Source organism: Oncorhynchus gorbuscha, linkage group LG08 (assembly GCF_021184085.1).
Source record: "Oncorhynchus gorbuscha isolate QuinsamMale2020 ecotype Even-year linkage group LG08, OgorEven_v1.0, whole genome shotgun sequence".
NCBI classification, from domain to species: domain Eukaryota; kingdom Metazoa; phylum Chordata; class Actinopteri; order Salmoniformes; family Salmonidae; genus Oncorhynchus; species Oncorhynchus gorbuscha.
The window spans coordinates 16,119,796-16,140,871 of record NC_060180.1 but is presented as its reverse complement, the minus strand read 5'-3'; positions in this window follow the sequence as shown (position 1 = coordinate 16,140,871).

Genomic DNA, 21,076 nt, shown 5'->3' with positions numbered 1-21,076 from the left:
CTCAGGCAGGTAGTAGGCTCCGGTAAATCCTGGCTGGCTGGTGGACCTGGATGATTAAGGTTGTCTGGCCGATCTAGAAGATCTTGGCAGACTGACACTTCTGGCGGATCCTGGCAGACTGGCACTTTGGCGGATCCTGGCAGACTGGTGACGCTGGGCCGACTGGCGGCGCTGGGCAGACAGGAGACTCCGGCAGCGCAGGAGAGGAGAAAGGCTCTGGCTGCGCTGAACAGGCGGGAGACTCCAACAGCGCAGGAGAGGAGAAAAGCTCTGGCTGCGCTAAACAGGCGAGGCGCGCTGGACGCGCTGGGCCGACTGGGAGCACTGGTGGCGCTGGACAGGCAGGAGACTCCGGCAGCGCAGGAGAGGAGAAAGGCTCTGGCTGCGCTAAACAGGCGAGGCGCACTGGAGGCCTGGTGCGTGGTGCTGGAACTGGTGGTACTGGCGCGAGGCCACGCACAGGAAGCCTGGTGCGGGGAGCTGCTACCGGAGGACTGGTGTGTAGAGGTGGCTCTGGATAGACCGGACCGTGCAGGCGCACTGGAGCTCTTGAGCACCGAGCCTGCCCAAGCTTACCTGGCTCGATGCCCACTCTAGCCCGGCCAATAGGAAGGGCTGGTATGAGTCGCAGCTGGCTCTGCACCCGCACTGGAAACACCGTGCGCTCCATAGCATAACACGGTGCCTGCCCGGTCTCTCTAGCCCAACGGTGAGCACAGGGAGTATGCACAGGTTTCCTACCTGGCATAACTATTCTCCCTTTTAGCCTCCCCCCAATAAATTTTTTGGGGTGACTTTCCGGTTTCCAACTGCGTCGCAGTGCTGCCTCCTCATACTCGCGCCTCTCCGCTTTAGCTACTTCTATTTCCTCCTTGGGACGGCGATATTCTCCCGGCTGCTCCCAGGGTCCTTGACCGTCTAATCCCTCCTCCCATGTCCAAATCTCCAAATGATGCAGTCTCTCCCATTGCAACTGCTCTTCACGATTAACAGGGAGAGTAGGCTCAGGTCTATTCTCTGACTCAGCCACTCTCTCTCTGAGCTTTCCCCCTTTACCTTCGGTTTTCGCTCTGTATAGCAATGCTTTCCTTCTCGATTCCATACGTGTATAGCCCTCTTCGCATTGCTGTAGGGAATCCCAGGCGGGCTCCTGCACTCGCTCTGGGTCGGCCACCCACCTGTCGATTTCTTCCCACGTCGTATAATCCCTGCTTCTGCCGTCCATATCGTCCTACTTCAGATCCTGCCAGTTCACACGCTGCTCGGTCTGTGAAGGTGATTCTGTAATGAACTTCGTCTGCTGTTTGAAGAGAGTCAGACCGAAATGCAGCGTGTAGGTTACTCATGACTTTTAATGAAGAAAATAGCGGTACATGAAATAACTGAAAATACGAAAACAACAAACGAGTGAAACTAATACAGCCTATCTGGTGACTAACACAAAGACAGGTACAATCACCCACGAAATACAACGCGCACTCAGGCTGCCTAAATACGGTTCCCAATCCGAGACAACGAGAATCAGCTGACTCCAATTAGGAATCGCCTCAGGCAGCCAAGCCTAACTAGACACACCCCTAATAATACACAGTCCCAATTAATACAAACCCCAATACGAAATACAACATATAAACCCATGTCACACCCTGGCCTACCCAAACATATAACAAAAACACAAGATACAATGACCAAGGCGTGACAGGGCCGCAATATATGTCATGTTGATATGATTTTCAGTTTGCTTCCATAAGACTGGTTTCACATTAGTCTCCAGGGATCATAAGGACAAATCATCTAAACAATTGCTATGTGTATTTACAATACCCTTCTCCAAATGGATAACTCATTTACCTAGCTCTTCTCAATAACTCACCCATTTATAATTTACAGTGCGTGAAGAATTCTGTTTACATACTTTTTTCACGTGGAACCGGCAGGTTCGCACAACCTTATTCGTGGTTTCCTCAAGCGTAAAGGTGGTGGAATTGTGAGTGAATTAAGTCAAGGTCAGAATATTGCGTATCTGTAGACACACCAACTCTACACCTTCATCTCTTAGATCTCCATCCCAAACAAATAGGGGGTGAATAGCATTCTGATGCTTAAGTTCAAGGTCAGAATAAGCATAGAGAGAAAAGTGCATAAAAAGGAATTACTTTCCACAAGCTCAACTCTGGTCGAAATCGGCCCCATGATGTGAGAAGTTATTGCTATTTAGCCTGAATCCACCTGGATACTTGATCTGATTGAATAAGACCCTATTAGGCACCAATAGGCCATAATTGGGCATGATTCCTCCAACAGAGTATGTCTTTAGAATAAGCCAGGTTCTATCCTCTTCCCCTCTTCCTCCTTTTCTTACTCATCATCTCCTCTATTCTTGGCAGTCATTGAGAATCCTATTCTCATCTCATTGTAATGCAACATGGACTGTGAATATATGAACATTATATTTCACACTTCTGAATCTTGGCTAAACTTCGATGAGCATTTATCTTTTCGCTCCATAGTGAAAGCTGTAGTAGTTGTGTCGAAGTTATTGCCATTGTTTGGACTATGAAGTGTAAAATCAGCATCAGATGTGGCTCATTTAATGCTCTGATCAGGACCATATGGTGCCATATTTTACTCAGCGGGATTCAGAAATCCTTCCCGTACAGCCTGTTTGCAGTTAAATTGTTCGGAGAACTTACAACAAGTGAGAGAAATCATGTCTTTTGGAATAACAGGGACACAGAGCAGGGGTGTGCTGTGAACAGTGGAAAGGACCACCCTCAGGCAGACTGTAAATTACTGTAAATGATTTTTAAAACTTGTAGTGAGCTCACCATGCTATTTTTAAAAGAGGGCAGAATAAAGGAGACCAATGAATATGGCACAGGTTTTGTATGAGAACTGTCTTCAATTGTTTATGTCTAGGGCCACGGGTTTTTCCTGATTATGTGAACTCAGTTGGAAAAAAAACTCTTGACCCCATCTCTCCTCTGGATTAACAAATAAGAGAGAGAGAACAAGACGACCAATCAGAGTTAGACCTGGGGAACTCCAGAGCCTGTCAGAAGGTGCCCTCAGGATACACAGGCTTGTAATCTGTACCTTATTAAAGCAGATTAGTGTACATTTGTTTAGAGACAAGGCCCTGTTGTGTTCTGAGAAGGACTATTGTACTGAGACTGCATGGAGTTCAGAGAGTAAAAATACAATGACAGCTAACATGCAAATGATTCCATGGAAAATTAAAATGTAATTTCTAATTAATGTAAGGTTGGATGGGGAGAGTTGCTGCACAGCTATTTTCAGGTATCTCTAGAGATGTTCGATCGGGTTGAAGTCTGGTGTCTGACAGGGCCACTCAAGGACATGCAGAAACTTGTCCCGAAGCCACTCTTGCATTGTCTTGACTGTGTGCTTGGGGTCGTTGTCCTGTTGGAAGGTGAACCTTCGCTCCAGTTTGAGGTCTTGAGCGCTCTGGAGCAGGTTTTCATCAAGGATCAAGGGTTCCTCCAGACGTGGCGCTTGGCATTCAGGCCAAAGAGTTCAATGGTTGTCCTTCTGGAAGGTTCTCCCATCTCCACAGAGGAACTCTGAAGCCCGGAACCATCAGGTTCTTGGTCACCTCCGTGACCAAGGCCATTCTCCCCCAATTGCTCAGTTTGGCTGGGCGGCCAGCTCTTGGAAGAGTCTTGGTGGTTGCAAACTTCTTCCATTTAAGAATGATGGAGGCCACTGTGTTCTTAGGGGACCTTCAATGCTGCAGACATTTTTTGGTACCCTTCTCCAGATCTGTGCCTCGACACAATCCGGTCTCGGAGCTCTACAGAAAATTCCTTCTACCTCATTGCTTGGTTTTTGCTCTGACATGCACTGTCAACTGTGGGACCCTATATAGACAGGTGTGTGCCTTTCCAAATCATGTCCAAAAAATGTAGTTTACCAACGTTGGACTCCAATCAAGTTGTAGAAACATCTCAAGGATGATCAATGGAAACAGGATGCACCTGAGCTCAATGTTGAGTCTCATAGCAAAGGGTCTGAATAGCTATGTAAATAAGGTATTTTATTTTTAATACATTTGCAAACATTTCTATATGATGTTATGTGTAGATTGATAAAGATTTTTATTTTTAAATCCATTTTATAATAAGGCTGAAAAGTAACAAAAAAGGGTCTGAATACTTTCTGAATGCACTGTATCACCACTCACTCATACAAAGATTTCATGAACATTTTGCCATAGAGCAGGACTGGACTCCTAGATGGACCCAAGTCAACACTTTTGACTGTGTTTGATAGCTAAAGTCAATAATTGTGGATATACTGCTGTAATGGACTAAAATAAGATAATTATCAAAAGGAAAGGCTGCATTCTAAAAAGCACAGGTGTTATGCATAAGTACGTGCCAGCTGCAGCTCCCCTTCGGAATTCTGAGAATTTAGCATTTTATAAACACCTTAAACAGCTTTTTCCAGTAATCAAGCCCAATAATCATTATGCCTAATTTTATGTCAAAAAGTGTGAATATTGTCCTGCGTAGGTAATCTAAGCATAACTCTTTACCTGTTCAATTGTCATTTTAATGAATGATGCACTGTCACGTTCTGACCATGATACTTGTGTGTTTTCCTTGTTTTAGTGTTGGTCAGGACGTGGGCATTCTATGTTGTGTGTCTAGTTTGTCTACTTCTATGTTTGGCCTGATATGGTTCTCAATCAGAGGCAGGTGTTAGTCATTGTCTCTGATTGGGAACCATATTTAGGTAGCCTGTTTTGTGTTGGGATTTGTGGGTGATTGTTTCCTGTCTCTGTGTTCTCTGCACCAGATAGGACTGTTTTCGGGTTTTGCCACGTTTATTGTTTTGTAGTGTGTTCATGTTGTGTTTCTGTTATTAAAAAACCATGGACACTTACCACACTGCGCTTTGGTCCTCTCTTTCCCAGGAAGAAAGCCGTTACAGAATCCCCCACCACAACAGGACCAAGCAGCGTGGTAACAGGCAGCGGCAGCAGGAGAAGCAGCCAGCATCACAAGACTCATGGACATGGGAGGACGAGTCGGACGGAAAAGGACCCTGGGCAGAGCCAGGGGAATATCGCCACCCCAAAGCAGAGCTGGAGGCAGCGAAAGCAGAGAGGCGGCATTACGAGGAGCAGGAGAGGCAGCGATGTCAGGATTTCGGGACATGGGAGCAGAATCTGGACTATACAACTTGGGAAGAGATAGACAGGTGGGCGGTCGACCCAGGGAGAGTCCTGGAGCGCTGCCTGGGATTCGATGGAGCAGTGCGAGGAAGGCTACAGGAGAATGAGAATGAGGCGGCGCGATAGGAAGCCCGAGAGACAGCCCCAAAAATGTCTTGGGGGGGGGGGACACAGGGAGAGTGTGGCAGAGTGGAGAGTCATACCTGAGCCAACTCCCCCTGTTTACCTTAAGGAGCGAAGTTGAGGTGTGCGCCTGAGAATGTTGAGGAGGTATTGGACAGAGTAGAGAGAGAGCTGTTGGATTGGCGTAGTATGCACGGCATTTGCCCTGAGTCGCGTGTCCCCAGCCCGGTACCACCAGTGCCGGCACCCCGCACCAGACTGTCTCTCCGTCCCATCAATACAGGTGCTCCCGCCTGTCCGGCGCTGCCAGAGCTTCCGCCCCTCAGGTCTGAGGTGCCGTAGCCCCTCAGTCCAGAGGCGCCAGAGCCCCTCAGTCCAGAGGCGCCAGAGCCCCTCAGTCCAGAGGCGCCAGAGCTCCTCTGTCCAGCACGGCCAGAGCCTTCCTCCTCTCCAGCGCTGCCGGAGTCTCCCGCCTGTCCGGCGCTGCCAGAGCTTCCGCCCCTCAGTCCAGAAGCGCCAGAGCCCCTCAGTCCAGAGGCGCCAGAGCCCCTCACAGAGCCCCTCAGTCCAGAGGCGCCAGAGCTCCTCTGTCCAGCGCTGCCAGACCCTTCCTCCTCTCCAGCGCTGCCGGAGTCTCCCGTCTGTCCAGAGCTGCCAGAGTCTCCCGTCTGTCCAGAGTTGCCAGAGTCTCCCGTCTGTCCAGAGCTGCTAGAGTCCCCCGTCTGTCCAGAGCCGCTAGAGTCTCCCGTCTGTCCAGAGCCGCTAGAGTCTCCCGTCTATCATAAGCCGCTAGAGTCTCCCGTCTGTTATGAGCCGCTAGAGCCGCCAGTCTGTCATGAGCCGCCAGAGCTGCCAGTCAGCGTGGACCCACCCTAGTCAGTATCACACTCCAACAGAGAATAAACAGCTCTCTATGGTCAGGGTGTGACATGATCAAATTCATTTACCAACAGTCCTATGCCTGATGCAATCAGTGGGCTCCGTCCGTAAAAGACCATTGACAAATATTTTACAAATAATAATAATAATAATAAAATTAAAAATTAATTGTAATAATCAACTTAACTTCTGAAAAATATACAGTACCAGTCAAAAGATTGGACACACCTACCCATTCAAGGATTTTTCTTAATATTTTTTTAGATGTTCTACATTGTAAAATAATAGTGAAGACAACAAAACTATGAAAAAACACATATGGAATCATGTAGTAACCAAAAAAAAGTGTTACAAATCAAAAGATATATTTTATATTTGAGATCCTCCGAAGTAGCCATCCTTTGTCTTCAACCCAGCATCTCTCCTCCAGCCCACACCTCAGACTCCTGGAGTGGGCCAGCCACCACCGGCCTGAGGAGAGACACATGGAACGAGGGGTTAATACGGTAATTAGGGGGAAGCTGTAACCTATAACTCACCTCGTTCAGTCTCCTCAGGACTTTAAATGGCCCCACAAACCACGGACCCAGGTTCCAGCAGGGCAGGCGAAGGGGCAGGTTTCGGGTCAAGAGCCAGACCCGGTCTCCCGGTGCGAACAGTGCCTCACTGCGGTGACGGTCTGCGCTGGCTTTCTGGCGCAGCACGGCACCGCAGTGAGGGAGTGTTCGCACCGGGAGATCGGGTCTGGCTCTCGACCCAAAACCTGCCCCTGAAACCTGAAGTTGAACATGGGCGGCGTCCCATGTTTCCTCCACGCGCCGGAACCAGTCCTCCACCACAGGAGCCTCAGTCTGACTCTGATGCCAAGGAGCCAGAACTGGCTGATACCCCAGTACGCACTGGAAGGGGGAGAGGTTAGTAGAGGAGTGGAGGAGCGAGTTCTGTGCCATCTCTGCCCAGGGCTCGAACGCTGCCCACTCCCCCGGCCGGTCCTGGCAATAGGACCTCAGAAACCTACCCACATCCTGGTTTAATCTCTCCACCTGCCTGTTACTCTCGGGGTGAACACCCGAGGTAAGGCTGATCGAGACCTCCAGACGTTCCATGAATGGCCTCCAGACCCTCGAAGTGAACTGGGGTCCCCGATCAGATACTATGTCCTCAGGCACCCCGTAGTGCCGGAACACGTGCGCAAACAAGGCCTCCGCAGTCTGTAGGGCCATAGGGAGACCGGGCAGCAAGAGTAGACAGCAGGACTTAGAGAAATGATCCTCAACAACCAGGATCGTGGTGTTTCCCTGTGATGGGGAAGATCGGTCAGGAAATTGATAGACAGATGTGACCATGGCCGCTGTGGAACTGGTAAGGTGTGTAGCTTACCTCTGGGCAGGTGCCTTGGAGCCTTACACTGAGCACACACCGAGCAGGAGGAAACATAAACCCTCACGTCCTTAGCCAAAGTGAGCCACCAGTACTTCCCAATCAGACAGCGCACCGTCTAACCGATGCCTGGATGACCAGAGGAGGGTGATGTGTGGGCTCAATAGATCAGCCGGTCACGCAAAGCAGACAGAACGTACAGACGCCAAGCACTGCACGCATCGCCCGCTCAATGTCCGCGTCCAGCTCCCACACTACCGGCGCCATGGGGGTGGGATCCATGGGGGTGGGATCCATCCTCTGTGTCATAAAGCCGGGACAGTGAGTCTGCCTTCACGTTCTGGGAACCTGGTCTGTAAGAGAGGGTGAAAACAAAATGGGTGAAAAACATGGCCCACCAAGCCTGGCGAGGGTTCAGTCTCCTCACCGCCTGGATATACTCCAGATTGTGGTGGTCAGTCCAGGTGAGAAAAGGGTGTTTTGCCCCCTCAAACCAATGTCTCCACACCTTCAAAGCTTTGACAACAGCCAACAGCTCCTGGTCCCCCACATCATAGTTTTGCTCCGCCGGGCTGAGCTTCCTCGAGAAGAAGGCACAGAGGCGGAGCTTCGGTGGCGAGCCCGAGCGCTGAGAGAGCCCGGCTCCTATCCCAGCTTCGGACGCATCCACCTCCACTATGAACGCCAAAGAGAGATCCGGATGGGACAGCACGGGAACCGAGGTAAACAGAGCCCTCAGGTAACCAAAGGCCTTGTCCGCCTCAGCCGACCACTGCAAACGTATTTGGTCCCCCCTTCAGTAGTGAGGTAATGGGAGCCGCTACCTAACCAAAACCCTGGATAAACCTCCGATAGTAATTGGCAAACCCTAGAAACCGCTGAACCTCCTTTACCGTGGTGGGAGTCGGCCAATTACGCATGGCTGAGATGCGGTCACTCTCCATCTCCTCCCCTGAGGTGGAAATGCGGTACCCTTGGAAGAAGACAGACTATTGGAAGAACAGACATTTCTCAGCCTTGGCGTACAGGTCATGCTCCAACAGTCGACGAAGCACCTTGCGCACCAGGGACACTTGCTCGGCGCGTGTAGCGGAGTAGATCAGAATGTCATCAATATACACCACTACACCCTGCCCATGCAGGTCCCTGAAAATCTCGTCTACAAAGACTTGGAAGACTGATGGAGCATTCATCAACCCATATCACATGACGAGGTACTCATAATGCCCTGAGGTCGTACTGAATGCCATCTTCCACTCGTCTCCATCCCGGATACGCACCAGGTTGTAAGCACTCCTGAGATCAAGTTTGGCGAAGAAGCGCGCCCCGTGCATTGACTCAATCGCCGTGGCGATAATAGGTAGCAGGTAATTGTACCTCACAGTTATCTGATTTAGGCCTCGATAGTCAATACATAGGCGCAGACATCCCTCCTTCTTCTTCACAAAAAAGAAACTCGAGGAGGCGGGGGAAGTGGTGGACCGAATGTATCCCTGACGCAGGGATTCGGAGACATATGTTTCCATAGCCACCGTCTCCGCCTGTGACAGAGGATACACGTGACTCCTGGGAAGTGCAGCGTCTACCAGGAGATGTATTGCACAATCCCCACATCTATGGGGAGGTAATTGAGTCACCTTCTTTTTGGAGAAGGCGAGAGCCATATTGGCATATTCGGGGGGAATGCACAAGGTGCAGACCTGGTCTGGGCTTTTCACCGTAGTAGTACCTACGGAAACCCTAAACACCTCCCCGACAACTCTCGCAACCACCCTGTGAGAGCCCTCCGTTGCCATGAAACAGTGGGGTCATAACAAGCTAACCTGGGTAGGCCTAGCACCATGGGAAACGCAGGAGAGTCAATGAGAAAGAGACTAATTCTCTCTGTGTGACCCCCCTGCGTCACCATGCCCAGAGGAGCGGTGGCCTCCGTAATCAACTCTGACCATAATGGTCGACTATCTAAGGCGTGAACTGAGAAGTGCATATCCATAGGAATGATGGGGATGCCTAAACTATGGGCAAATGATCTGTCAATAAAATTCCCAGCCACGCCTGAATCGATGTGGGCCTTATGCTGGGAATGCGGGGACAACTCAGGAAAATTAACAAACAAAAACATGTGTGCAACAGAGGGCTCTGGGTGTGAATGGTGCCGGCTCACCTCAGGTGACGCCAGAGTGCCCTCCCCGCTGCCTCGACCCCTAGAGGAACCAACCTGGCACCGACCGGCAGTGTGACCTTTGCGGCCCCAGATGGTGCACGAGACGGAACCTCCTTAGGTCTCCTTGTGCTCAGCACCTCCCAACTCCATGGGCATCAGAGCGATGGTCCTTGGGGATGGAACCAACATACCCCGATTTGGACGTCCTCGTGTAGCCAGCAGGTTATCCAGCCGAATGGACAGGTCCACCAGCTGGTCGAAGGTGAGGGTGGTGTCCCTGCAGGCCAACTCTCGACGGACGTCCTCGCTGAAACTGCAGCGATAGTGGTCGATCAGGGCCCTGTCGTTTCATCCCGCTCCGGAGGCCAGGGTCCAAAAATCCAAAGCGAACTCTTGTGCACTCCTCGTCCCCTGCCGCCCTCGGGCGGGTGGTCGTAGACTGCCCGGAATCGATGGGTGAACTCCTCAAAGTGGTCCAGCACCGCATCTCCTTCCACCCACACGGCGTTGGCCCACTCCAGGGCTTACCCCGAGAGGCATGAGACGAGGGCAGACACCCTCTCACGGCCCAAAGGATGCGGGTGGACGGTTGCCAGGTATAACTCCAACTGCAACAGGAAACCCTCGCAGCAGGCAGCCATCCCATCGTACTCCCCGGGGAAGGTGAGGCGAATCCCACTGGAACCGGGTACAGGGGAGTGAATAGTGGAGGCCCCTGTTGTACTGGCGGAGGTGCTGGAGGAACTCTCCGTCTCTCCCAGCTGTCCATAGCTTGGACGACGCGGTCCATAGCGGCACCGAGATGGTGGAGCAACGCTGTGTGTTCCTGGACGCGTTCCTCGATATCCATACAAGAGGCACCTGCTCCTGCTGACTCCATATTCGGGTGTGGTATTCTATAAGGAGTGCGTAACTGGTGGCAGGGAAGTCAGATGCAGGAGAGCAGAACTAGGTAATAGCCAGAGCAGTTTAATTCCAAAACCAACAGCATTAAAAAAATAACAACTTGGGTACAAAACCCGACGCGCACCAGTCAACATGTGCACAAGCACTTAAAACAAACAATACCACACAAAGAAATGGGGGGAACAGAGGGTTAAATACACAACACGTAATGAGGGAATGAAAACCACGGACCTCCCGGGTGGTGCAGTGGTCTAGGGCACTGCAGGCTCTGTCGTGGCCGGCGAAGCACAATTGGTCTAGCGTCGTCCGGGTTAGGGAGTGTTTGGCCGGTAGGGATATCCTTGTCTCATTGCGCACTAGAGACTCCTGTGGCGGGCCGGGCGCAGTGCGCGCTAACCAGGTCGCCAGGTGCACGGTGTTTCCTCCGACACATTGGTGTGGCTGGCTTCCGGGTTGGATGCGTGCTGTGTTAAGAAGCAGTGCAGCTTGGTTGGGTTGTGTTTCGGAGGAATGCATGGCTTTCGACCTTCGTCTCTCCCTAGCCCGTACGGGAGTTGTAGCGATGAGACAAGAGAGTAACTACTAACTATTTGGATACCACGAAATTGGGGAGAAAAGGGGGTAAAATTCAACAACAACAAAAAAGAAAAAAGAAAAAAAGAAAACCAGGTGTGTGGGAAAACAAGACAAAACAAATGGAAAATTTAAATTGGATCGGCGATGGCTAGAAGACCGGTGACATCGACTGCCGAACAAGGACAGGGACCGGCTTCAGTAGAAGTCGTGACAATAGGCCCACCGACTTGGGAGCCAGGCCCACCCTCTGGGGAGCCAGGCCCACCCTCTGGGGAGCCAAGCCCAGACAGTGAGTTTTTCTCCAAAAAGGGGGTTTATTACAGACAGAAATTTTCCTCAGTTCCATCAGCTGTCCGGGTGGCTGGTATTGCAGGTGAAGAACGTTCCCGCAGGTGAAGAAGCCGGATGTGGAGGTCCTGGGCTGTCGTGGTTACACGTGGTCTGCAGTTGTGAGGCCAGTTGGACGTACTGCCAAATTCTCTAAACTACGTTTAGGAGGTGGCTTATGGGCTTAGAGAAATAAATATTTAACTCTCTGGCAACAGCTTAAGTAGACATTCCTGGAGTCAGCATGCCAATTGCACGCTCCCTCAAAACTTTAGACATCTGTGGCATTGTGGTGTTGAACAAAACTGCACATTTTAGTGTGGCCTTTTATTGTCCCCAGCACAAGGTGCAGCTGTTTAATGATCATGCTGTTCAATCAGCTTCTTCATATGCGACACCTGTCAGGTGGTAGGATTATCTTGGCAAAGGAGAAATGTTCACTTACAGGAATGTAAACAAATCTGGGCACAATTGTGCATATGGAAAAATTCAGGAATATTTTATTTCAGCTCATGAAACATGGGACCAATACTTCACATTTTGCGTTTATATTTTTATTCAGTATATATATACGGTATAAAAAAACACAGAAATGAAATTGTGCCCCTATGTGCATGACGCTTTTGCTGAACAGGCCACCTTCCTTGTTTCCCATTAGAGAGGATTTTAGTGGGTGCACCAGGCCAGTCCTCACTTATCAGTGCTTATGCATCTCTGTTCATTCATGACCGCTGGAATCTAAGAATTGTTATATTGCTAACATCTATCAAGTCCTTTCAGACAAAGTCGTCATGAAGTCCAAGCAGAAATGCAAGGAATTAAGCTATTCAAAGTTATTGGGACACCGAGAGTGACGTTGGAAACAAGCGTCCACTGTTACCCCTTGGATACAGGAATACAGGACTACAGGAGTCTCCAGGACCTGAAACTATGTGTTTTGGATAAGCATCACAAGGTCAAAAAGGCAGGAATCTTAATAAAACACTTTAAATAAGAGTAGAGCTCTCTCATTAGAGTGTTAATACATCATAGGGACTTCCTGAGCTAATAATCAGAGGACAGAGACTGCATGGGTCTGCTTCAAGATGTGTCTCGGCAGAGAGACAGCCAGCCCTGTAATACAACAGCTTCAATTACACTGCATCAGGAAAGGAGGCCGTGATAGAGCTCATTCACAAAGAGAAGGACACGGACACAGAAGGAAGGAAGGAAGCAGTGCTGTGTGTGCGTGTTTGAGTGTGTCACCGTGAGGATGATTTACCTTCATTTGGAATTTTGGTTGGTCTTGGGGTGGTAGTCTACAGACATTACTACAACAAGTAGTCATTCTTGGAGTCAATGCCTTGACTTTCAATTAGGATTTCATCAAATCATAAATTCTGTTAACTTGAAATGACTGACATTGTAAACTACCCCCAATCTAACTACCCCCTGCCCTGTGAGCAGAGCCAGATAATTGCTTCCCTCATGCCTTAGAAAAGCTCCAGCAGGCAGGCTGTTGTTGGAGTTATCCTCAGGAGAGGAGCTGGAAAGAATGATGCCTTCAAACAGCACTAACAGCACAGGAACATCTGTTCAATCGCTTCCATTGATAGTAATCACAACTACCGGCAAACTGCTACATCTTATCCCCCGCAATTAGCAAAATACGGAACTTCTAAAACACCCTCTGGCTCTCTCTCTCTCTCTCTCTCTCTCTCTCTCTCTCTCTCTCTCTCTCTCTCTCTCTCTCTCTCTCTCTCTCTCTGTCTCTCTGTCTCTCTCTCTCCTTCCCCTATCTCTCTCTCTCTCTCTCTCTCTCTCTCTCTCTCTCTCTCTCTCTCTCTCTCTCTCTCTCTCTCTCTCTCTCTCTCTGTCTCTCTGTCTCTCTGTCTCTTTCTTCCTTCCCCTATCTCTCTCTCTCCCTCTTTCTCTCTCTCTCTGTGCTTTTGAGGGACTCTTCAGATGTTTATTCCGCCTCTTGTTAGCCAACATCGGTTGTAGTGAATGCCCATTGAAGGAAACTATTTTGCCAAATGCCAAAGCCATTCACATTTTCTTCATATCCTGTCAGATAAGCCACCACAAAGGCCTCTCTTTTTTTCTCCAGCTTCCAAACAATTCTTAACATCTTGACATCCTCCTCTCTTCCTCCCCCTCCCCTCTTGTTAGGCTATAGAGTTGTAATGTCAGGAAGGACACACATTCCTCTGTACGTATTCACAGATCTCAGAGGAGAAAGGGGACAGATGTCATGCAATGTCTCCAGCAGATCAGAAGGGGAGATGGAAAGGAAGGCAACAAGAGACAGAAGAGGCTTCAGAGAAAGAGAGGGAGTGGGGAGAGTGAAAGATGGAAGGGAAGAGGCCAAGGAACGAGAGAGAAAGCGGGACAGGGAAAGCAAGAGAGAGCAGTCTTGATCAAAGGTCTTAACCAAACATTAAAACACTGGCTCAGGCCTCTCCAAATGAGTTTTGTTTTCCAAAGGAATCAGCATCTAATGTATGTCAAAAAATGGGACTGCTGTAGCTCCTAGGGTCAATATGGATGAAGTGCTGACTGTTAAGTCTCAGAACACACAAAAAACATCTGTACTGTAAATGAGTTTATTAGAGTGCACCATGGGAGTCAACAGTAGCACATTTTAAGTGCATTAAATTGATTGTAAATTACATGCAGAGCAGGACAAAGCTTGAGTGTTTAAACTGGCCTTGGTTTCAAAACCTCCTTTGTGGGCGCTTTTGGATGGCTAGCAGCTCGAACGCTCAATAAAACATACGCTTGGTATTCAGACTCACACAATTAGAGTTGAAATGGGGCAGCCAACGTGAAACTGAGGCGTTAACTGCAGTGGGCCCTGGCTTTTTGACATTCTTTTGTAAACGCTGTTGTTTTTGTCAACAAGGTTGTTTGGAAGGGATGGGAAACACCTGTGTACTGTGATCAGTCAGATGACACTCAGATGCTCTGGAATCTGTCTCTTACTGATAACTACATGTAATGCTGTCAGCATGTTGGACATCCAGTGATCAAAGCTATCTACCAGACCTTAGTGTTTTCCTTGGAACTGTCATTTTTAAGGTTGCTATGGGAATTTGTATCCTTCGTTGTCTTGCAGTGTCTTTCCCACTCATCCTCACTGTTTCTCCATCTTTGTCTGGGTGGATCTTGACCCTATACGACCGTATTTGTCTTCATTGTCTTCACTATGCAGTCTCATATTTGGTATTTATCCATGTACGACTGTCAACATATACCATGTTTTTTTAAGTTGCTTCCCGTGCATACAGAAAATGTGCTAGATGTAAGAATCCCATAAACAGTATTACATATGAGAGCCTCCTGTATGACTCCTATCAAAATGACTGGGATTCCTGTGGCTTGTGATTAAGCTGTTGCAAACCACACAGCCGAGAGAGTGAAAAAAACAACATTTAAACTCAGACCCAGGGACTGGCAGCCTAGGCAACAACAGCGGCATATTAGTGATTATGCCCCGAGACAAAATGTCCGTAATTTGTGTGTAACCCACATTGAGGCAATTCTACCTCTCAGCACATGGTATTATGTCTGGAGAGGTTTTGGGGGTGCATTTACCAGTCCAATGTATTGCCTGGAGTAATCAAAATTACTTTTTGAAAACAATAAAACTGATGTGCTTTATGGCTGCATTATAGCTGTTGAGTATGACATATACCTGTACTAAATATGACTTGTGTTTAGTACACACAACAAACACATTAAGAATGGTCCTTTTAAGGTTGTTCAGCAGAATAAATTATTGTGATGGCCAGCTTTTCTTTCCATAAGCAGGTTTTTCCACCTTTGGACAACAGTTCCTGTGTTGCTGGTGGGCTACTGTAATCCATAATAACACCATAATTGGTGTTGCTATGTCTACGATTGCCCATGAGAATTAGCAAAGCAACCTTTTTCAGAATGTCCTCTAAGTGTTTACATGGACACATAAGACAGCTACAGTTATTGCAAGTCCTCTTTTGACCAGTGGGACTTGGTCCAAAGGAAAGCAGAACCAATCTGTCTGGGAAGTGTTTCCATATGGACACAGAGATGGGGGCACATTCCTGTGGAAATGAAAGCCAGTCCTTTAATCTAAGAGACATAATCAATATATGATAAGGGTTCTAGCTGAAGGACAAGAGCAGTAGTTTGAAGATAACTAAAAGACAAGATTTGTGATAGGACAGAGAGAGGGGGGCACTATGTTGAATTAAAACATCATGCACAAGGGTTCTGGTTAGCTCCTTGCTAATCAAGGGTTCTAGTTAGTGCCCTATCAGCTGCTTAGATCACTCCCTGCAGGCCTAGTGTTGCTTGTGTTTTTAGTGAACATAGGTTTATCTTCGAGGAATGGTAATTAAAGTTGTAGAGAACTTGTCCAGAGATCTGTGACAGCAGTTACGTAATTAGTAGACCAGTGGGACAGAAATTAATTGGCATGTTGGAGATTGCCGCACATCACTAAAATGTAGTATGTGTTCAGAATACCAGTACTCCCTGCGACATCAGTATGTCATGTGATTGTTTATGTTTGTGAGGGAGACAGTGAAGTGGTGCGGTTTTGGATTGTGCTGACCACCCTGCTCTAAACAGATGTTTATCATCGTCTGAAAGCCAAAAGCACAATTTAAATTAAATGGAACATTTGTGAGGCTGCCAGTGTTGTTTTGGGGTTGTCAGTTAAATGCAGGGTGCCACAAAATAGAAGAGCTCTTGAATGGAGATTTAATATGTGTAATGCGATGGTCAAAGGCATGCACTGAGGAATGTGCTGATACCAACAATAGTAGTTAGCATTTTAACCAAAGTATTAATATTGCTTAATCACCATGTCTTTCTGAATTTCAGAATAGGCCCAAAAATATCACCAAGGATTCTGGAGGATTTGGTGCTTGGCTAAGAGTTGATGTGACTGTGTAGTTCGAGCCAAGGGAACGGTTTGGGGTTACTGGAGAGTTAAGACATCTCTGGGACAGCATCTGACATGTAGGGACAGTTTGATTCCAACAATAACTTATCTGAAATCTGGTATCAATTGGCCATTTGGGTGGCTACCTAGCAGCATGAGAACATCACAAATACTTGCAATGTCCATAACTTCTCAAATTGTGCCAACCATTCCCATCACCACCCTCAACAACATAAGGAGGGGGTGGTATGCCTGATCAGTGTAAATCCATGTTTCTCAGCCCAAGCTGCGAGTCCAGGGCTGAGTTCGTGTGATTTATGTCCTGTTATTCACATCAGTCGTGAGAGTGACAGTAATGTAAAGTTTCCCACCCACAATGAAGGAACACACACAGGCTGCAACCTCAACACAACTCCACGGCACGGCTGTGGGGTGTTCTCAGTCACTGTAAACCTGCAGAACAGTCACACAGCATGCAGGCCATCGGGGATCAGTTATGAGTAGGGCCCTGAGTTTGTACTGACTGTATGGATTTCGCTAGAAATACTCTACATCTGTAGTTTGTGTTGGTCAGGTCATGTGGTCAAGTAAACCGTAGGGCCCTAGTTATGAGTATGATTCAACTAGTAAGGACTGTGAGTGAGGATGATGCTGAGTGAAATACAATGCTTATATTTTATTTTACGTTCATAGTCCTTGAAGTTCACCAAGGAAAGAGAGAGAGAGAGAAAAGAGGTCTTACGAATATCAGAATGTCAGAATGTCTGCTAATGGAGGTGAACTTGACTGTTTTAGGGGCGTGGACAGTCTATTGGGTGTTCCTTATGGCACCTCATCAAGTCCCCTCAGATGTTGGTGTGAACGAATCAACATTTAGACAACGTCCTAATATGCTGGAGATGACCCAGTGAGGATAACACAACCTTTGATTTAACCCCCTGCCACTAACTCTGTCACAGCTTAGCCCACCAGCAGGGGCCAAGACAATCCAGTCCATTTACCCCTCACGGAGATCAAGGCACCAGATCACTGCCGTCTCCCTTTTCATTCTATTCTACCAAACTCTACCTTTGTAAAGTCCCCTCACGCAAATGAGATTGTGCTCCAACCCCCTTTTTTGAAGGACTTAAAGACGGTCTTTTGATGGCAAAACGAACAGGGGCATTAATAGGTAGGAGGAATGGAGGGAGGGAAGGAGTATCAAAGGGTTAGGTGAGTGCCCGAAAGGGGTTGGAGGGGGGGATGTAGGGACGGAGGGAATCGCCCCATCCCTGCCCCCCCCCCCATCCCCCATCCCTGAGGACTGCACTGTAACAGAAAATGGTCATTTATATGGTAATTTGAGGTATTATCAACAGTAACAGTTTACTGCTGCATACTGTAGATGATGGTGAACTATGGGAAAATGTAGACGGGGAAAGAATTGCTGCATTTCGATTGGTACTGTATTTTCATTCCCAGAATACAGTACCATACTGTATATTTTTTGAGCGTCAAAAACATTTTGACCACTAGTGGTGCATGGTATTGTTGTTTCTGGCTCACTAATTAACATACCTTGAGGCGTGCCTTGTAAGAGGCTATATTTGTTGTACCCCTTAGTGAGAATGTTATACCAATTTAACTGGTATGTGGTAGTCGTGCCCCATCAATTTACAATGTAAAGGGGACAGATTGGAGTGGCAGCAAGCCTTAACCTTGAAATGGTTGAGCATTCTTCGATGTTCTATTTGTTTGTTTTGCCCTGGAGTCGCTGCCAGTCTGGAAGTTTTTACAGTACAATACCGTCAATTCTATGGTATTTTGCTGTGTCATTACACAATGCTTGCTTTGATACTTTATTTAGATTACAGTAGTTGTACTGCAATATGAAATACGATAACTTACTTACCACTAGGTAAAGTCAAACTCACAGCAACCCCTTTCCAGTGTGTTAATGGGACGATGGGGGAACCTCTGAGGCCATTGCTGTACTATTGTCTAATGGGATGCTTCCCCTTCGAGCTCAGGAGGCTGCTCTGGGGCTCTGCTCTTTTGATAATACCGGACTGACATTAGGTAGGGTGAGGAGTGACATTCCATCTTTTCTGTATTTCCCTGGAAAAGGGAGAAAGGGAGGGAGCAAGAGATATGAAGAGGGAGAGGCATGGGGATGGGTATTAGGGGGAGAGTGGGGAGATGGAGAGGCAAGGTGGGGAATTATATTGTTCCATGTGCTGGGAGAGGGCAAAGAGAGATGAGAAAGGGGGGGGGGGGTGAGAGAGGGAGAGGCAGAGGTATAGAGAAGAAAGTAAGAGAGAAAGAAAGTGTGATAGAGAAGGGGGAGGCAGGGGAGAGAGAGACAGATAGGGGAGAGAGAGGGGATGTAGACAGACATCTCATGTCGGTCGAAGGGTTTCATAATTTAATTTCCAAAACTCTGTTATTAAACAAAGTCCAGAGACATCTATTTCCTGTTTCAGGGGAAGTGCTCTCTGTCTCCTGTGAGCATACTGAATTAGCTATGGTCACTTGTCTACTGACAAGCATTTATACCGGTTTTTGCCAAGTATTGCATTTTTGACGATTCACACTACTTCAGGCCTTCCACAAATGTGTCTGTGTCACGGATGGATATTAACTATATGTTGCCATTGAGTCAGCTGTTCTGGACACTGCCACTCCACAGGTCTACTCAATTAGAACATTATACGACAGCATAGCATTCATTTTTACTGAGTAATGACTCTTTTCTCTGTCAGTGTTGATTTTCCAGCATAGTTGCCATTGCAATTAATCTAATCTCTTTTTACATAGAAAAATGTACAAATAATGAGTAAATTATACGTGTGAAACAGCTTTGCACAACGTGGTTGTGGCTCGGAGAGACTTTATACAGCAGCATTCATGCCAGCTTTCTGGTTGCCAACAGAAAAGGTTCTGGATCAGGGATAATGTAGAGTAGGCATTTTTATTCCTAGCCCCCCCCCCCGGAGCATCTGTTTGCTGTGTTTTGCCTGGCACAGGGGGCGGACATGGCATATTGGCTTATTATTTGTATAAACAATGGGCATATTGTTTGTTTGCAGTGTATGGGACCCATCTGTGGCCGAGCTGGAATACTGGCACATCAGGAAGAAAGAGACGACGAATTGAATCCACCTGAAGAACACAGGTGTATGAGACATTTGAAACTGAATACGTGCCAAGATAGCACTTAATAATAGGCTTCCCTTGCTGACATAAATTAGAAAGCCATGAAAGAAGTTAAAAGCATCAAGTGCAAATGTGTTTATTGGAAATGGAGTGCTGAAATTACAATGTATGGCTGGTAGTTTCTCTTCAAGTCATGTATGCTCCTTATATCAATGTCAAGACAGCCTCTGACATTTCACATGTGATTCAACTCAATGAAATCCATTTATCTGCCAGAAAAGGGTCCACAAATCACTAGAATATGCCTGCCCTTCCTGTTTCAAGTTTACTACATGTGTTGTTAAATGTCCTTTAGCATGACATCATCAGAGTGGGACAGACCTGAGACCACAGGGGAGGCGTCGGCCACAGATGGATGGAACACCAGCCTGGATCAAACCAGACACCCAGGGGCCCCCCAGGAGAGCCAGCCCAGAGCAGCGTTCTTGGGGTAGTACAGAAAGATGCCGAGCCTCCTGGCCGCCATATGAGGAGACCTGCAGACATCACTATGGCTAAGAGAAACAGATTGGGAAGAAATACATATGATGGGAAGTATATTATATTCCATGCTGTTCAATGGAACCTATGGATTCTAATTTGCCACAGCAAAAGGTTAGGCAACCAGCTGCATCACTGTAACATAACTAAAAAAAAACATTACTCCACTTGAGATACTACAACACTACTAGTTAGTTATTACCATTATTTTAGGACTGTTATAACTGTGGGGGAAAGTGTAGGTCCCATCATGGCCTTTGAGGAACAAGAGCAATCAACAAGACAGACTCACCTGTTGAGGGCAGTCTACGACACACCTTTTTGTACCCAATCCAACTTCCTCACTGTGTGAAAGACTCCATCGTAATCATTTTGAATTTGAATCAGTAGGACTCAATTGTTTTCGAATGAGACGGTTAAACACACAAAGCATTGTGTATGATGACGTGAACCTTTTTAATGACAAATTTCCCAGAGATAGGGAGAGTCCCCCTGTTGCGCAATCTCCCAGATAGTCACTGCGATTACGTCACTGAGATGAATAGTGTGCATTGTGCCTCTATATGGGGCACACCGTGCCAGCGACCAACAGTATGATAACACCTCCCTGGGATAAATGTTTTGATAAGAACTTGTTTTGATCAGGATCCACATTCCCCAGATACATGCCCCTATCATGTGACAGAATAGCAGGTATTATGCATGTCTACACAGCCTCATCTCTTTTGTGTTTTATCTGTGATGCGTCTCACTGCACATTTGTTTATAAAGCCTTGTCATGGATGTTTTGCAAACCTTTTAGAATAATAATGAAGATTACACCGGCCACTTTAGTGGTGAAATGGTTTGTTGTGCTTATCAGATCTAAAAGTGAAATAAGAGATTTGAATATAGCTTGAAAATAAACGCAAGTAGGCAGTGTGTTATTATAACTCAA